The 14,547-nt window shown below is 38.3% G+C and overlaps 1 long non-coding RNA gene across 1 annotated transcript in view; it reads right to left on the minus strand.

The window, feature by feature from the left end:
* LOC134795744 (uncharacterized) overlaps positions 1–14,547 on the minus strand; it is a 333,124-nt gene that overhangs the window by 296,239 nt on the left and 22,338 nt on the right. The window lies entirely within an intron of this gene.

The raw sequence follows: 14,547 nt of genomic DNA on the forward strand, positions 1-14,547 counted from the left end.
ATATTAAACGACCAAACAAAGCTATCGATTTACAACGCAATAATTTATTTATTGATAGCCGCAACACGAATCATAGACTCGTGCGATCTATTCAAGGATCAACGCAGAAACTACTTTTAACTCAGACGAAATGACACCTACTTAAAAGCAAACGAAGACGTAGTTCATAAAAACGGAGTTATCATGCTAATTGATTTAAGTTTCGACAGCTCGTCAATTATTTAACAGCGTTTTGTTTCCTTATTCGGTTGAACCATTGTGATATAACATGAACAGTCATCGAGTTTTTATATTAAATGTAATGTTAAATAAATACAGTAGTTTTCCTCACTCTGACGGCATTCCGTTTATATGCTTGGATAAAATACGCAACAAAGTCGACTGAGGCTCGCGCTCACCAAATATGTCAACCTGTCCGCACCTAACGTGTATACCAGCAAAAACTTATGGAGAGCTTAATTGAAGCTATTCAAATTTACATGAGATGTTTTGGACTGATACTGGCCAAAGCAAAAACATTACAGATGATTATATTAGCATAGGTGATGAAATCATTCCAAACATAGGATGAGGATGTCCATAGTGACGCTTTTTTCCTCTTATTGATAATTAAATTAAAGATAATGACTAACCAACATAAAAAATATTAAAATACACAAATTAAAGTGCAATATATTACCACAGACCATAATTCAAATCAATCAAAGCAAGACGCTAGTCTAATAAGTTTCAATAGAGAACGATAAGGGCGATATAGGACGAATCCATTAAATAATTGTAATGTATGTTAGCACCACGCAATCGGAGATTGAAACGTGCTTGACATACGCATGGGGGACATTAGAAAACGACCTGATTATTGATGACCCTAACTGCTATGCATACTGATGACTGTAAACACTATGCCAAATATAGCAAATGATATAAGAAAGTTAATTCTGACGAGGCTTATAAGAAACAAGGTCGTGAGATAGATAAATTTGATAAGGAACGATAATGATCCGCTTCAAGCATCTCACGATGTACACTAATATAAAAATCGTTAGTTTCAATTGAAAATTGAACTGGAGCAAACGAAACACTTGTATAAATCGTAAACAATGAGTCCATGATTATAGAAACAAGCGAGCAATAAATACAAAGTTAAACACGTCACATAATCCGAAAATATCACAAAGATTTCCACTGGTTTACGACGCGGTGCGTCTTAGAGAAAGCGATTTTTCAAATTAAAAATTCGCAAAAGACGGTACGCGCGGCGCGGGCGCAACGGGCGAGTCTGCCAAAACAACTGACGGTGCCGCCGCGTCTCGCTGACCAGTTGGGTCACTGTCGGGTGCAATGCAAAATAGCTTTTTACCACACTGCGGCAAAGTCAAAAGGCAGGGTTATGATTTTAGCAGTCTATATGTGGGTGGATATGATATGTTAGCGTGAAATCTATTGAGCAGACATTGATGAATGAGTTGTCATCGATTTTTTCTTATGACCTGGGCTATGTTTAAACCAACGTGTCTAAAAGAGTAGGGTCTATATAAAAACCAAACGTCGTCGTATTAGTTTTTTAAAGTCAGTTATAAGGAAGCTTCCATGCCGGTTATAACACTTATAACCTAACTATAGCTATAATATTACCTAGTATTGTCGATTGTATGATTATTTTTTTCCTGATCAATAAAATCTACATAAATATGCATTAAAACATTTATAAAATCAGCGAACGATTAATAAACAACAAATACCTATCGATGGGCTTTTGATAATGAATATAATGATATATGACTAATTTATAAGTCTCAAATGGAGGTGTCATAAAATGTAAACAAAGAATATACTGCGCATACAAGAGATTAAGGCAATCAAAATGATTACGCCGCATTATAACGTATTTATGCAAATGCCGGAAGCTAAATCCGTTCGACTAATTATAATTCAGCATCGCACTTGAAATGTGAATGTATGCATTGTATTATAGGATTTATAGGCCTTCTAAGTAACACCGTTCACGCTTAATACTGACAATTCGTAAACCTTAATGCAAATACATAAGGTTCGCCAAGTTCAGATAATTGTTGATGTTAGTTACAGGAGCGTAATCAGAAAACTTGATTTCAATATCATTTACAGTACATACGGTCCTATTTTCCCGCACTAGTTCGCAAAATAGCTTTTCATGCGATGTCAAAAGTTTAAAGGGCCATATGTACTGTAAAATGTTGTACGATACACGTGCGAATAGGTAATTCGCAACTCGTGTCGATTTAAAACACTCCCTTCGGTCGTGTTTTAATTTATCGCCACTCGTTTCGAATTTCCTCTTTTCCGCACTTGTATCGTAAATAACTATTACATTACAATATCTGGGAGACCGAGCTTTGCTCGGAAAACTTATAAAAACGCAAAAATGTGCGTTTTCTCAGAGATAAGACCTAGCTAGATCGATTTATTGCCCCCGAAAACCCCCATATAGCAAATTTAATCATAATCGTTAGAGCCGTTTCCGTGATCCCCGAAATATATATAGATGCTCGTTTAAAAGTATAAGATATAGGGCTACTTTACGGCACTAGTGGAATAATTAGCACATTACGCAACTATGTCAATTAAATTTAAAGTTTAAATTAAATTTAAAGGGCCATAATATTCAATTGTCCTGTAGAACGTTGTACGATACATGTGCGAAAAGGTAATTTCCTACTTTTCGCACTTGTATCGTAGTGTAGGTACTTACTACTTCTGATTACGCTTTTTTTAGAGCGCAGTTTTAGGTCTAACTTTTTAAGAAGCGAATCACACAAACAAGTAAAGAAGTATGGAGATAATTAATCTAAATTGGAAATGGCACGTCTATACGATGATTACGATAACTTATGGATGTGTGCGTTACCTTTTACATATACCTACTACTTATACTGTCTTGATATAAAATTGGCATAATATTTTGCCGTTCCACAAAGGAAAACGACACTGTGTTGAATTTCGTGTGAAATTCAGTCTTATTATGATACATAATGTCATTTTAATATTTTTTTAATTGGTGTCTGTTCCTTGATAGAAGTTGATTCGCACGATTTTACGGACATGTGTTACACAGACTCATTAAATTAATTGATTTAAATTTTATATCATCACCGTTCTTGATTTTCTAGTACTTTCAGTTCCAATAAGGTATCTACTTGAAACTGACAAATTTTGCTAGGGGGCTATTCATAAATTACGTCATTTCAAATTAGGGGGGGGGGGTCTGGACATCGGATGACGGTAACATGAAGTAGGAGGAAATGGGGTCATTTGAAGCATGATTTTTGGATGATTATAGGGGGGGGGGGGGGGGTCAAAAATCGCCAAAAATCGATGACGTAATTTATGGACAGCCCCTAGTCAGAATGTCCGAACAAGTTAAAGTAAAGATATCTGCCATATTTCGCATGGCCGTTCATTTTCATTGTAACATAAGTCATTTATTTGCTCAATATTTATTCCTTGTCTCCTTTATCACAAAACAAAACTAAAAGCGTATACGACATTAAAAGGTCAATACGCGAACAAAACAAAAGAATCAGTTAAACAAGTCGCCAGTCCTTTTTAACAAGCTTTTATTAGGTCGACCTGTATGTAACTATGTAATGGAATCTAAAGGTAACTAATTTAACCATCTTCCAAGGATCGTCGTAAAAATTGGCAGCTGTATGTAGTTCTGATGACAATACAATAATATGGTACTGTCGAACTGATCAGATGATGGAGACAGGAGGTGGCCATAGGAACTCTCGACCTGTATGTAACTAACTGTAATGGAATCTAAGGTAAATAATTTAACCATCTTCCAAGGATCGTAGCGTCATGAAAATTGGCAGCTGTATGTAGTTCTGATGACAATACAATAATGTGGTACTGTCGAACTGATCTGATGATGGAGACAGGAGGTGGCCATAGGAACTCTCGACCTGTATGTAACTAACTGTAATGGAATCTAAGGTAACTAATTTAACCATCTTCCAAGGATCGTCGTAAAAATTGGCAGCTGTATGTAGTTCTGATGACAATACAATAATATGGTACTGTCGAACTGATCAGATGACGGAGACAGGAGGTGGCCATAGGAACTCTCGACCTGTATGTAACTAACTGTAATGGAATCTAAGGTAAATAATTTAACCATCTTCCAAGGATCGTAGCGTCATGAAAATTGGCAGCTGTATGTAGTTCTGATGACAATACAATAATGTGGTACTGTCGAACTGATCTGATGATGGAGACAGGAGGTGGCCATAGGAACTCTCGACCTGTATGTAACTAACTGTAATGGAATCTAAGGTAACTAATTTAACCATCTTCCAAGGATCGTAGCGTCATGAAAATTGGCAGCTGTATGGAGTCCTGATGACAATACAATAATATGGTACTGTCGAACTGATCTGATGATAGAGACAGGAGGTGGCCATAGGAACTCTGTGATGAAACAACGCAACCTAATTGTGTTAGGGGTTTTTAGAATTGTCTCGATGAGTATTCGTTGTCTGTCGTAAGAAAAGTACAGTCAGCGATAAAAGCTTGTACCAAAAATGAAATTTTTGCCAAAACTTATTAATAAAAAAAGCAATAACCATTATAAGAACCGAATAAAGATACAGATGCGATGATAAATCTGATATTTAGTTCAAAAATCGTTTTGGTCAGGTGCATTTGTCCAGCGACGCTTCGCGGGGGCCAATTTTTATTATTAGACTTCGCTCTAACGCCAAACATTATGTAGGGCACTTTCATAACTCGCTGGCAACGGTTTTAGCTCGTTCAAGTCGTTCAGTGTCGTTTAAAATGATTGATCTCATTATCTACCTGCAATTAGGACATGTCTATTTACATTTACACAAGGAGAAGTTGGTAGATATTGTTATGATTGGGTATTTTCCTATAGATACATTTTTTACAGCGGTCACGAAATCAAATTTACCGACATCCATTGAATGAACACGTTTTTGTGCTTTCAATTATTTATTTTTAAATTCGTTTATAAAGAGTCCTGTTACAACAACGTTGAGATGCTTTGACAGATTCTGTATGATTAAAATACCTCTAGGTACCTACTGTATTAGAAATCGTTAACAACATAATCAAGTAGACGTTTATATAACCTTTTGAATAATTAACCGTCTTAACCTATTCCGGTAGTATTCTCCTTCGATAACCAATGTGCATATATAATTTATAATAATTTATCAGAATAACGAGTAAACAAATGATAATGCTATCAGTATGTGAGTACCCTCATTATTCCTTGTAAACAATATCAGTATGATTATGATGGTCTCGTTTATCGTAATATATCCGTCCTTTTCTAACAAGTAGGGAAGTGAGAATAGGATGCTTTATCTATACCGTCAAATAAAACCGCAGTGAACACGTTTTAAACAATAAAAAAAAACCGTAAGTGCGAGTCATTTGCCCACCTAGGGTTCCGTACTTTTTAGTATTTGTTGTTATAGCGGCAAGAAATGTAGAAATATCGTGGTTCATGAGATACAGCCTGGTAACAGACATACAGACAAACGGATAGTGGAGTCTTAGTATTAGGGTCCCGTTTTTACCCTTTGGGTACGGAACCCTAAAAACATATAACATACCTACACAACAAACAAACAAACCAAAAAACGTTATCACGAAATCACCATTACATTTATTTAAATGCAGAGTAAAAGCTTAAACACCGGTAAATCGGCGATATTATAAAACGACGTCTTCGTTGCCAAAATAATTCAGAATTGGTATTTAAACGTATTATGTTGAGTCCGTTGAACGTGTGATGAGAGATAAGGCGCTTTCGTTTTTTACAATACATAGTAAATCTTATAAGCAATTATTCTTCTGCCATACATTTAGTTACGGGCACAGTGTACGGAATGATAACAGAGTGTTAACGTATAATACACACACAGCACAGATAACTAAATATTGCCGTGGCCAATTGCAACTAAATCACTAGTAATTAAAAAATAAATGTTTACACATGTAGTAACCGCTGGCTACTAGTGTAATTGTAAGTACATAGTTATATTTAGAACGCGACGGTCACACATCGCTTTGGGTCGTGTGTTCATTTTCACTAACGGAAAAGTAATTAAAAACTACACACAAATTCAGATTGAATTTAGGCCAGACGTCAATTATATGAAAAACACTCTATATTAGAACAAACTGATGTATACTGCCAAACACGGTCCCCAAAGCTAAATGTTAACTGCAGTCAAACGTTAGTCAAAGGCTGAATTAGTATGATGCACAATGTTCGCTCAGACAATGTTTTCCTCAGGGAATCACCTAGATTCTACATTTGACACGCAAATTAGGTTAAGTACTGACGCCTTGATTAAGTTATGGGGCAAATGTTACATATGAAATGGTAAGAGAAAACAAATAACGAGAACTACTACACAATACATAATGCTCGTTTAAAACCGACCCTACTGCGCTTTTTATAACTACATATAATTCATTTTCAATATCCAACCTGGGTTCCAACAAAAAAACTATTACCTATAGATTACGATTTGCAGAGATCTATGAAACTTCCCGTAAAAAAAAATTTGCTAACGCTATTACTTACATTACAATATATCACAGTTTGTTACTAAGATTTTTTTATGTACCTATACCTATATCTTAATTTTTTTGGGTAAGTAGGTACATATTTTTACATACCATTCATGATAACTACCACCTGTTGCATGAATAGGCTATGTATTGTAATTGGTAATATTCATTGCAAATAAAATATTCATTACCTACTTTAGAAGTTTAGACGATTTACATAGTGCGCTAAATCTGTTGAGTGTGCGCGCGATGTGCGCCGTATACGCAGATAAGTCGGAGCCTGCGTTGCGTCACGACACAAACTGGTTTGACCAATGGCTAACATTACATTATGCTGCGCTCGTGCACTTATTGCATTCCCGTTCCTGTTGGCTAGTGTCGTACCAAAGTTCAATAGACAGTATACACTTAAATAAATAAATAAATATTAGGGGGACAGCTTACACAGCTAGCCCCAAACCCCAAACTAAGCAAAGCTTGTACTATGGGTGCTAGGCGACGATATACATACTTATATAGATAAATACATACTTATATACATGGAAAACACCCATGACTTAGGAACAAATATTATTGTTCCTCACACAAACACTTAGCAAAATATTCTGAGACAGTGGGTAATAATGTAGTTTTGGCCTGCCTCAAAATTAATGAACATAAGTCTAATCAAAATGATCATAAACCCCCTTATTCATAAAACTTCTTAGTACACCTTTGTTAAATTTTGTCTTTTTCTAACAAACACAAATGTCAAAATGACAGATAGGGACGAACGGTACTTTTAAGAAAGCTAGCTTGTACTAATGTCGTTGGCGTATGCGTGACATTTTTAGATCAAAAGATTAACCAAATAGGCTTACTCTAACTAAACCAAAATGTACTGGATACTTCCAAACCATCTTCCAAGGCGATTCCTAAGAGGACCTTAAGCGGCAACCTTTTAACTATCCGAGGCGGCAAGCGCATACGTCGACCTCCTTCCGCGACCGCATATGGCACGGGTTTCGAACCTGACCATGCATGTTTCGATAGCTGCGCGTGATTCGTTCTTAGATAAACCAGTGTAACCAGATCCCTCCACCAGGCCTTACGCGCCAGCCAAGTTATTAAAAATGAATAAAGTAGACATGTGTCGTTCACGAGAGAGTGATTTAAATGAACTTATATCTTTTGATTGAACTCGCTCACTCTTCAACTCACTGATGATTTAACTCGCTCAGTCGCTCATCTATCTCAGTGTTGCTTGCGCGCTCTTTCCCACTCATGATTCGAATGAGCTGGCCGAGCGTGACCAGCGAGGAGCGATTGAGACGATGCGAATAGGTTTCGGAGCGGTTCGGAAGAATTCGGAGGGTGTCGGGAAAACATGCCGCGATCGTATCGCGTGATTCGCCATCTTGGTCGCACTTATGGCTGTGTGTATCTGATTAATTGACATTTCACTCTACTCACTCTTGAACAATATAGTCTACAGATCCACTGAGCGAAGTGAGCGAAATGAGTGATATATATGACCGCGAGCGAATGATATGAATCAATCTTATCAACTCAGTGAAACGTTTTACGCATCTCTAGAATAAAGTTAACTTACCCAAGGTATGAATGTGAAATCGAGGTCCTTAACCTTTTCTCCGCCACGTTAATGAAGTAATAAAGTGTCATATCAAAAATTGCAGGTAGACAACCCGTATCAAGTCGTGGCGTGTGGGATACGAAATGTACTGACTTTATATCAAGCCAATGGCTGCGAAAAGGTTAATAACTATTGTCTGGCGAGCCCTTTCTGTGACTAAAAACTAGAGATGCACCGGATATCCGGTTACTATCCGGTATCCGGCCTATCCGGCCCTCTTTTTACTATGGCCGGATACCGGATAGTGACCTACTATCCGGCCGGATACCGGATAGTATTTTTGCTTGATTTTGAAGTCAACAAATTGGATTTAAGAAACAGTGACGGTCATAATCGTACTCGTTTATTATTTTAAAACATTTCAAACATTCCGCTATTGCATGCGCACTCATTTTCGAACCTAGAAATACTTTCCACGCGAACTTTCACTACAAAACAGATCAAAGCCTGCACAATGCTCACCTGAAAAACCGAAATGTAGGTATAATTTCGCCGGCCGAATATTCGGCGGCCGGATACCGGATAACCGGCCGATGATCAGGCCGAATATCCGGTATCCGGTATCCGGCCAAACAACTATCCGTGGCATCTCTACTAAAAACACTCGAATGTCAAAATTTTATTGTATGATCATTGATCAACCATTCCACGTTACTTTTTAGGGTTCCGTACCCAAAGGGTAAAAACGGGACCCTATTACTAGGACTTCTCTGTCCGTCTGTCTGTCACCAGGCTGTATCTCATGAACCGTGATAGCTAGACAGTTGAAATTTTCATAGATGATGTATTTCTGTTGCCGCTTATAAGCTAAATAACTAAAAACAGAATATAATAAATTTAAGTGGGGCTCCCATACAACAAACGTGATTTTATTGCCATTTTTTGCGTAATGGTACGAAACCGTTCGTGCGCGAGTCCGACTCGTACTTGGCCGGTTTTTTTTCTCAGTTTATTAATGACGGAAATAATTAATTAAATAGTTTGCCAGACTAATGTAATGACCAGTGATCGTTAATTTGGTGCAGCATTGTTGGTTAAAAGCATCTGTATGCCCTACTCTAGGTGGAATAAATAATTAGGGTTAATAACAGTAATATTAACCTTAACCAATCCTCTCCCTAGAAAAAAATTGAAGAAAATCCTTTATTTTTACTTATGCTGCACCAAAATTGCTAGAAAATTAACGATCACTGGTAATGACGTGTCTCGTCATGCATACAGGTTTTCCTGTAGCTCGGCAAGCGAAGTTAATGGTGATGCCGCGTATGGCAAGGAATGGAATCGGAAAGGTAATGTGGGGCTGTATGTGAACAGCATGGTTACGAAAATAAGGCCAAATATGCAGCGGAGGCTAGGCATAAGGAAAACGTGGTTAATTGGAAGGCTTTTAAGTACAGATGCAACGGATAGTTGTTTGGCCGGATACCGGATGTATTGTATTGTAGTTCGGGCGATTTTCCGCACTCGACGACTGGCGCCTATTTTGCGTGATAGGGGGTAGGCCCAGCTCCTCGAGGAATCCTATCAAACCTTTAATGTTGAGTAGGACCTCGGGGAGGTCTCTCGGGGATCCGAGATGTTTTGCCCTGCATTCCATTCCGGATGTTCGGCCTGACCATCGGCTGAATATTCGGTATCCGGCCGCCGAATATTCGGCCGGCGGAACTATACCTATATTTCGGTTTTTCAGGTGGCCATTGTGCAGGTTTTGATCTGTTTCTTAGTGAACGTTCGCGCGGACTCATTTCTAGGTTCGAAAACTTCAAAATGAGTGCGTGTGGTTGCAAGTGGAATGTTTAAATTGTTTATAATAATAAACGAGTACGATTTTGACCGTGACTGTTTCTTAATCGAATTTGTTTAAGTATGTACTTCGAAATCAAGCAATGTTACTTACTATCCGGTATCCGGATCACTCTTCGGTATCCGGCCGGATTATAAAATAAAGGCCGGATAGGCCGGATACCGGATAGTAACCGAATATCCGGTGCATCTCTACTTTTAAGTCGGTGGGCATATCAATCGCATATGCAAAGACCAAAGGAAATAAACATATTCGAGTTAAAATTTATTTGTTTATTTGTTAGCCTATTGTGTTTCACTACTGGGCAAAGCATTCCTCTCTTTCTTCCATGTGTCTCGTTCTAGGGCAATATTAGGCCAATCTTTCCGAAAAACGTCAATATCGTGCCGCCATCTCCTTCGAGGTCTGCCGTGAATGAATACGTAAGTATTTGAGTTAATACCTCTCAAAAAATGAGAAACGTCGTTCAAATGCAAGATGTCATTGATCAACTGAAGACGAAATACATTGTGTGTAACTCTGGGGGTAAGAATATTGTAGTCTCGAGTCTATCGACCTCGTTTACAAAATCTCACATACCCCCCTCGTTGCACAATGTACTATTGCATTTTTGTTATGGTTTCGCTTATTGAAGACTAGAAGAAAACCTAATCACGAAACTGTTAGGCGTTTAGAAAAGTAAAATGGGGTATCAATAGACGCGTTGCACTCGTTTTTAAGTGGATTTACAACTGAGTGTACAGCGAGAGTCCATTCATTTCATAAAATGGGTATGCCCAGTACAGGGCTATAACCGCGTAAATCAAAGTTCGCAAATTGCGGGCATATTTCTCTGTCACTCTAATTACGCCTTCATTAGAGTAAAAGAGAAAGATCCCCGCAATTTGCGAATTTCAGTTTTCGCGGTAGCCCCTCAGACCCAGGAGTACACAGAAGTGTTCGAACTGGGTTCATCATCATCTTCCTCGCGTTATCCCTGCATTTTGCCACGGCTCATGGGAGCCTGGGGTCCGCTTGACAACTAATCCCAAGTATTGACGTAGCCACTAGTTTTTTCGAAAGAGACTACCATCTGACCTTTCAACGCAGAGGAGAAGCTAGGCCTTCCGGTCCGGTTTCCTCACGATGTTTTCCTTTTTGACGCAGCATTGTGGTAAATAATCTATTTATATACAAGAAAATCCTTTATATTCCTTTTATTATCCTGAGAAAGGAAAACGAAAGGACTATAGGAAATAAACGCACACATTTTGACGCCATCATGAAAATACCATGGTATATTATTTAAATATAGTACTCTTTTATTCATGTCATATGTACACATATTATTACAGGAAAAATCGAGTTGCTTTCGAGAAAAAGGAAGATTGAGAATAAAATACTACATTTACAATGTACCTACGTATAAAATGAAAGATGGCAGTCATAAGGAAATCCTGGAGGCGACGCTTTATTACCTACTAAAGCAATTTCTTTCATTTACGATTATGATGTCGGTATTGACATATATTGTTGATTCGACACGGAAAATATTTACGTATTGAAAGAAACTCAACGATTTTCCTGTCAAATAACGCCATCTGCCGCCTCGAGGCGCAACGGTCGACTATTTAATTTCCGCCGTCACACATAGATGGCGCTGTCACCAGATCTAATAAACGTTAGCTCCGGAAAAGCGCAAATCCAATTTCTCGCGCCAATAAATATGGAACAGATTTGGTACGATTGGAAGGAAAAAATTGGATGCCTCTATTGGGATATTTGTCTAAGTGTGCGGGAATCGAAATCTATTTCGTATTTATGGGAAGTTTGTTTAGGGGTGGATTATTGTTTTTGTTCTCCAGTTTATTGCCTCCAAAAAGGCCCGAGGATTACATAGGAACTTTGTATAAAATAAAAGGCACTCAATGTCGTGTCGTATACAATATTTAGTGTTATTTAACGTTTCTGAACATTTATGTACCTATTTATTGGATAGTTAAGTCTTATTGCGGATTAGGTACCTAATAGGTGTAACTACACTTAATTGAATGCTAAAAACACTTTGCTATTCGCATACATCTGGCTAACTGCTATTGATGCAGCCTCATTCATAATAGGAATATAATTTTGAATTTTTGCCTCAAAATATAATACATCATTTCTGAATGAATGTCACAGGTTTCAAGCAAAAGGTCGAGGTGATTGGCATTTTCAGGTTCTTTTTATAGCCGTGTCATTTGGCTAAGAATAGACTAAACTTTCCGCGAGCCGTGCCTTACTGTTGCTACCTTTACGCTATTCACTGAACATTCTGCCTCTGTTGAGTTCTTCACCAGCAAAACAGGATCTTGAAGTTTTTAACAGTTTATACATAGGTACCTAATCAGAATACGAGTACGCTTAGAGAGACCTCACACTAGCGTCTTCCGAGCGTCAGCGTCTATAGTCAAAACTACGGCTGCTGCTCGACGCAACGTTGGCGCAAACGCGCGGCGACGTTATTTTTCATAGCGCTGACTACTCGTAGACGGCAGACGCCGATGTTCAAAAGACGCTAGTGTAGGCAGGCGTGGCTCACTCCGCGATTTCGTCGCTTTGCTACAGGTAGCTAAAAGTACATCCGTTCGGCCCCAATTTTGGGGTTTGCCATAAGCCGCGCGTGGCGCTGTCGCCACCTAGCGGCCATATCTGTGCTGATCGTAACAGACGCGTTTTGTTGAGAGTGAGTCTTCTGTACCTAGTACTATTATTTATTCTGTGGTGTAGGGTACCTACCTAGTCATTAAGAGGGAAGTATATAGCACGTAATTGTTCGTACAAAAAGAGAAAACGTTTTTCCACTTCTAAATATTTTCCATTCTCCATGATTTGACATGATTAGTATGTTATTGACACAATGAAAAACTACGAGTAGGTTTATAGGTTTTCCTTTTTACAAACATGCAATACGAGTAGGTTTATAGGTTTTCCTTTTTACAAACATGCAATACATTTTTTTTATTAAAAAAAAGCGAAACCTATAAACCTAGAAGATATTATGCTGAAGCGCGAACGCTTCAGCATAATATCTTCATCAAACTCAAAGTGATATGTTAAGATTTAGTTAGTGGAAAAGTTTTCTCCCGAAATGGAAATTGTATGAAAAAAATACTTTTTGCCAGTAGCTATACTTCCCTCTTTAAGCTGGTTCGCTTTAAGCAACGCGCCCGGTAAGCTTCGTGAACAAAAAACAGATGGGGATTATCATTGGTGGTGCGAGTCCAATTCCCAAACGCCATTATAACGAGACCTCCAAAACTATCACAGCTACGCTTTATCGAAAAGAGCTTATATTGGTTTTACTGAGCCTTTGACGATTTTGACATAGGTGAGCAAGCGGAATGCATTCCGGCTGCCAATGCAGCCCTGAACGTGACATTAACATTTTGCCCTTTAGTTACCGGGTGGAAGTTTGAGAGGTCATTCGTACTTTTGAATATAGGGTAAACTTGGAAAGGAGTGACCCGAAAAGTTGGTAAAGGCCATCGAAATACTACCTGTAATTACACAATTTTTTTTTTCAACTTGTACCGCAGTGTATGTGTAAATATAGTGGTGTACTACATTTCTTTTGTTTAAAAAAATCTTTCTTTTTGGAACCAAGTACTTAGGGGCTGTCCATAAATTACGTCATCGATTTTTGACGATTTTTGACCCCCCCACCCCTATAATCATCCAAAAATCATGCTTCAAATGACCCCATTTCCTCCTACTTCATGCTACCGTCATCCGATGTCCAGACCCCCCCCCCCCTAATTTGAAATGACGTAATTTATGAATAGCCCCTTACCGTATTTTCTACAGAGTCTACAGGGAACTTAAACAAATGACGTTTCAAAAAAATCACAAAAAAATACACGTGTAGCCCAGCTGACTTCAGACATATTTTTTAACGAATTGCAAAAAGCACTATATGAAAGAAATCAGTAGTCGGGTTATAGTTTCTCTATCGTTTAACTTAACAAAACAACAACGCCCTCTCTTGTCAACCGGTTGATACAACATCTCCGCAAAACTGCTCTGAAACTACATCATTTAGACCCTCGGACCTAAATAAAACAAAAATGTCACCGCACTAAGTCTCTTATCACATCGTAACATTCCTTAATTTGGAGCCTACACGGCCACTTCCCTCGTAAACCACACATGGCCGAACTTACCTCTTAAGGGAGGAAAGTATGTGGAAAATTGCGTCCACTGGACTCGTGTAACGATGACATAGCAATAAAGAGAATTTGCGGGCAGGTAATAGATGGAATGCTGGGGAAGCTTCGATATTGGTTTAGGATGGTGCCTTTGGAGCAAACTAATATTTGGGGGATATGAGAAATGAATGAATATTAGCGAGATTTTTTCATTTTATAGATCACACAGAGGTTTAGATTCGTGGCCTTCTTGTAGACAAGACATAGCCAAAGTTCTTTTGGCTTTTAGATGGACTCATATTTATCGTATTATTACGAGTGTCTCAGATGGAAAAGTGATTTTTTTCGAGTTT

The sequence above is a fragment of the Cydia splendana genome, chromosome 12, assembly GCF_910591565.1.
Source record: "Cydia splendana chromosome 12, ilCydSple1.2, whole genome shotgun sequence".
Classification (NCBI taxonomy): domain Eukaryota; kingdom Metazoa; phylum Arthropoda; class Insecta; order Lepidoptera; family Tortricidae; genus Cydia; species Cydia splendana.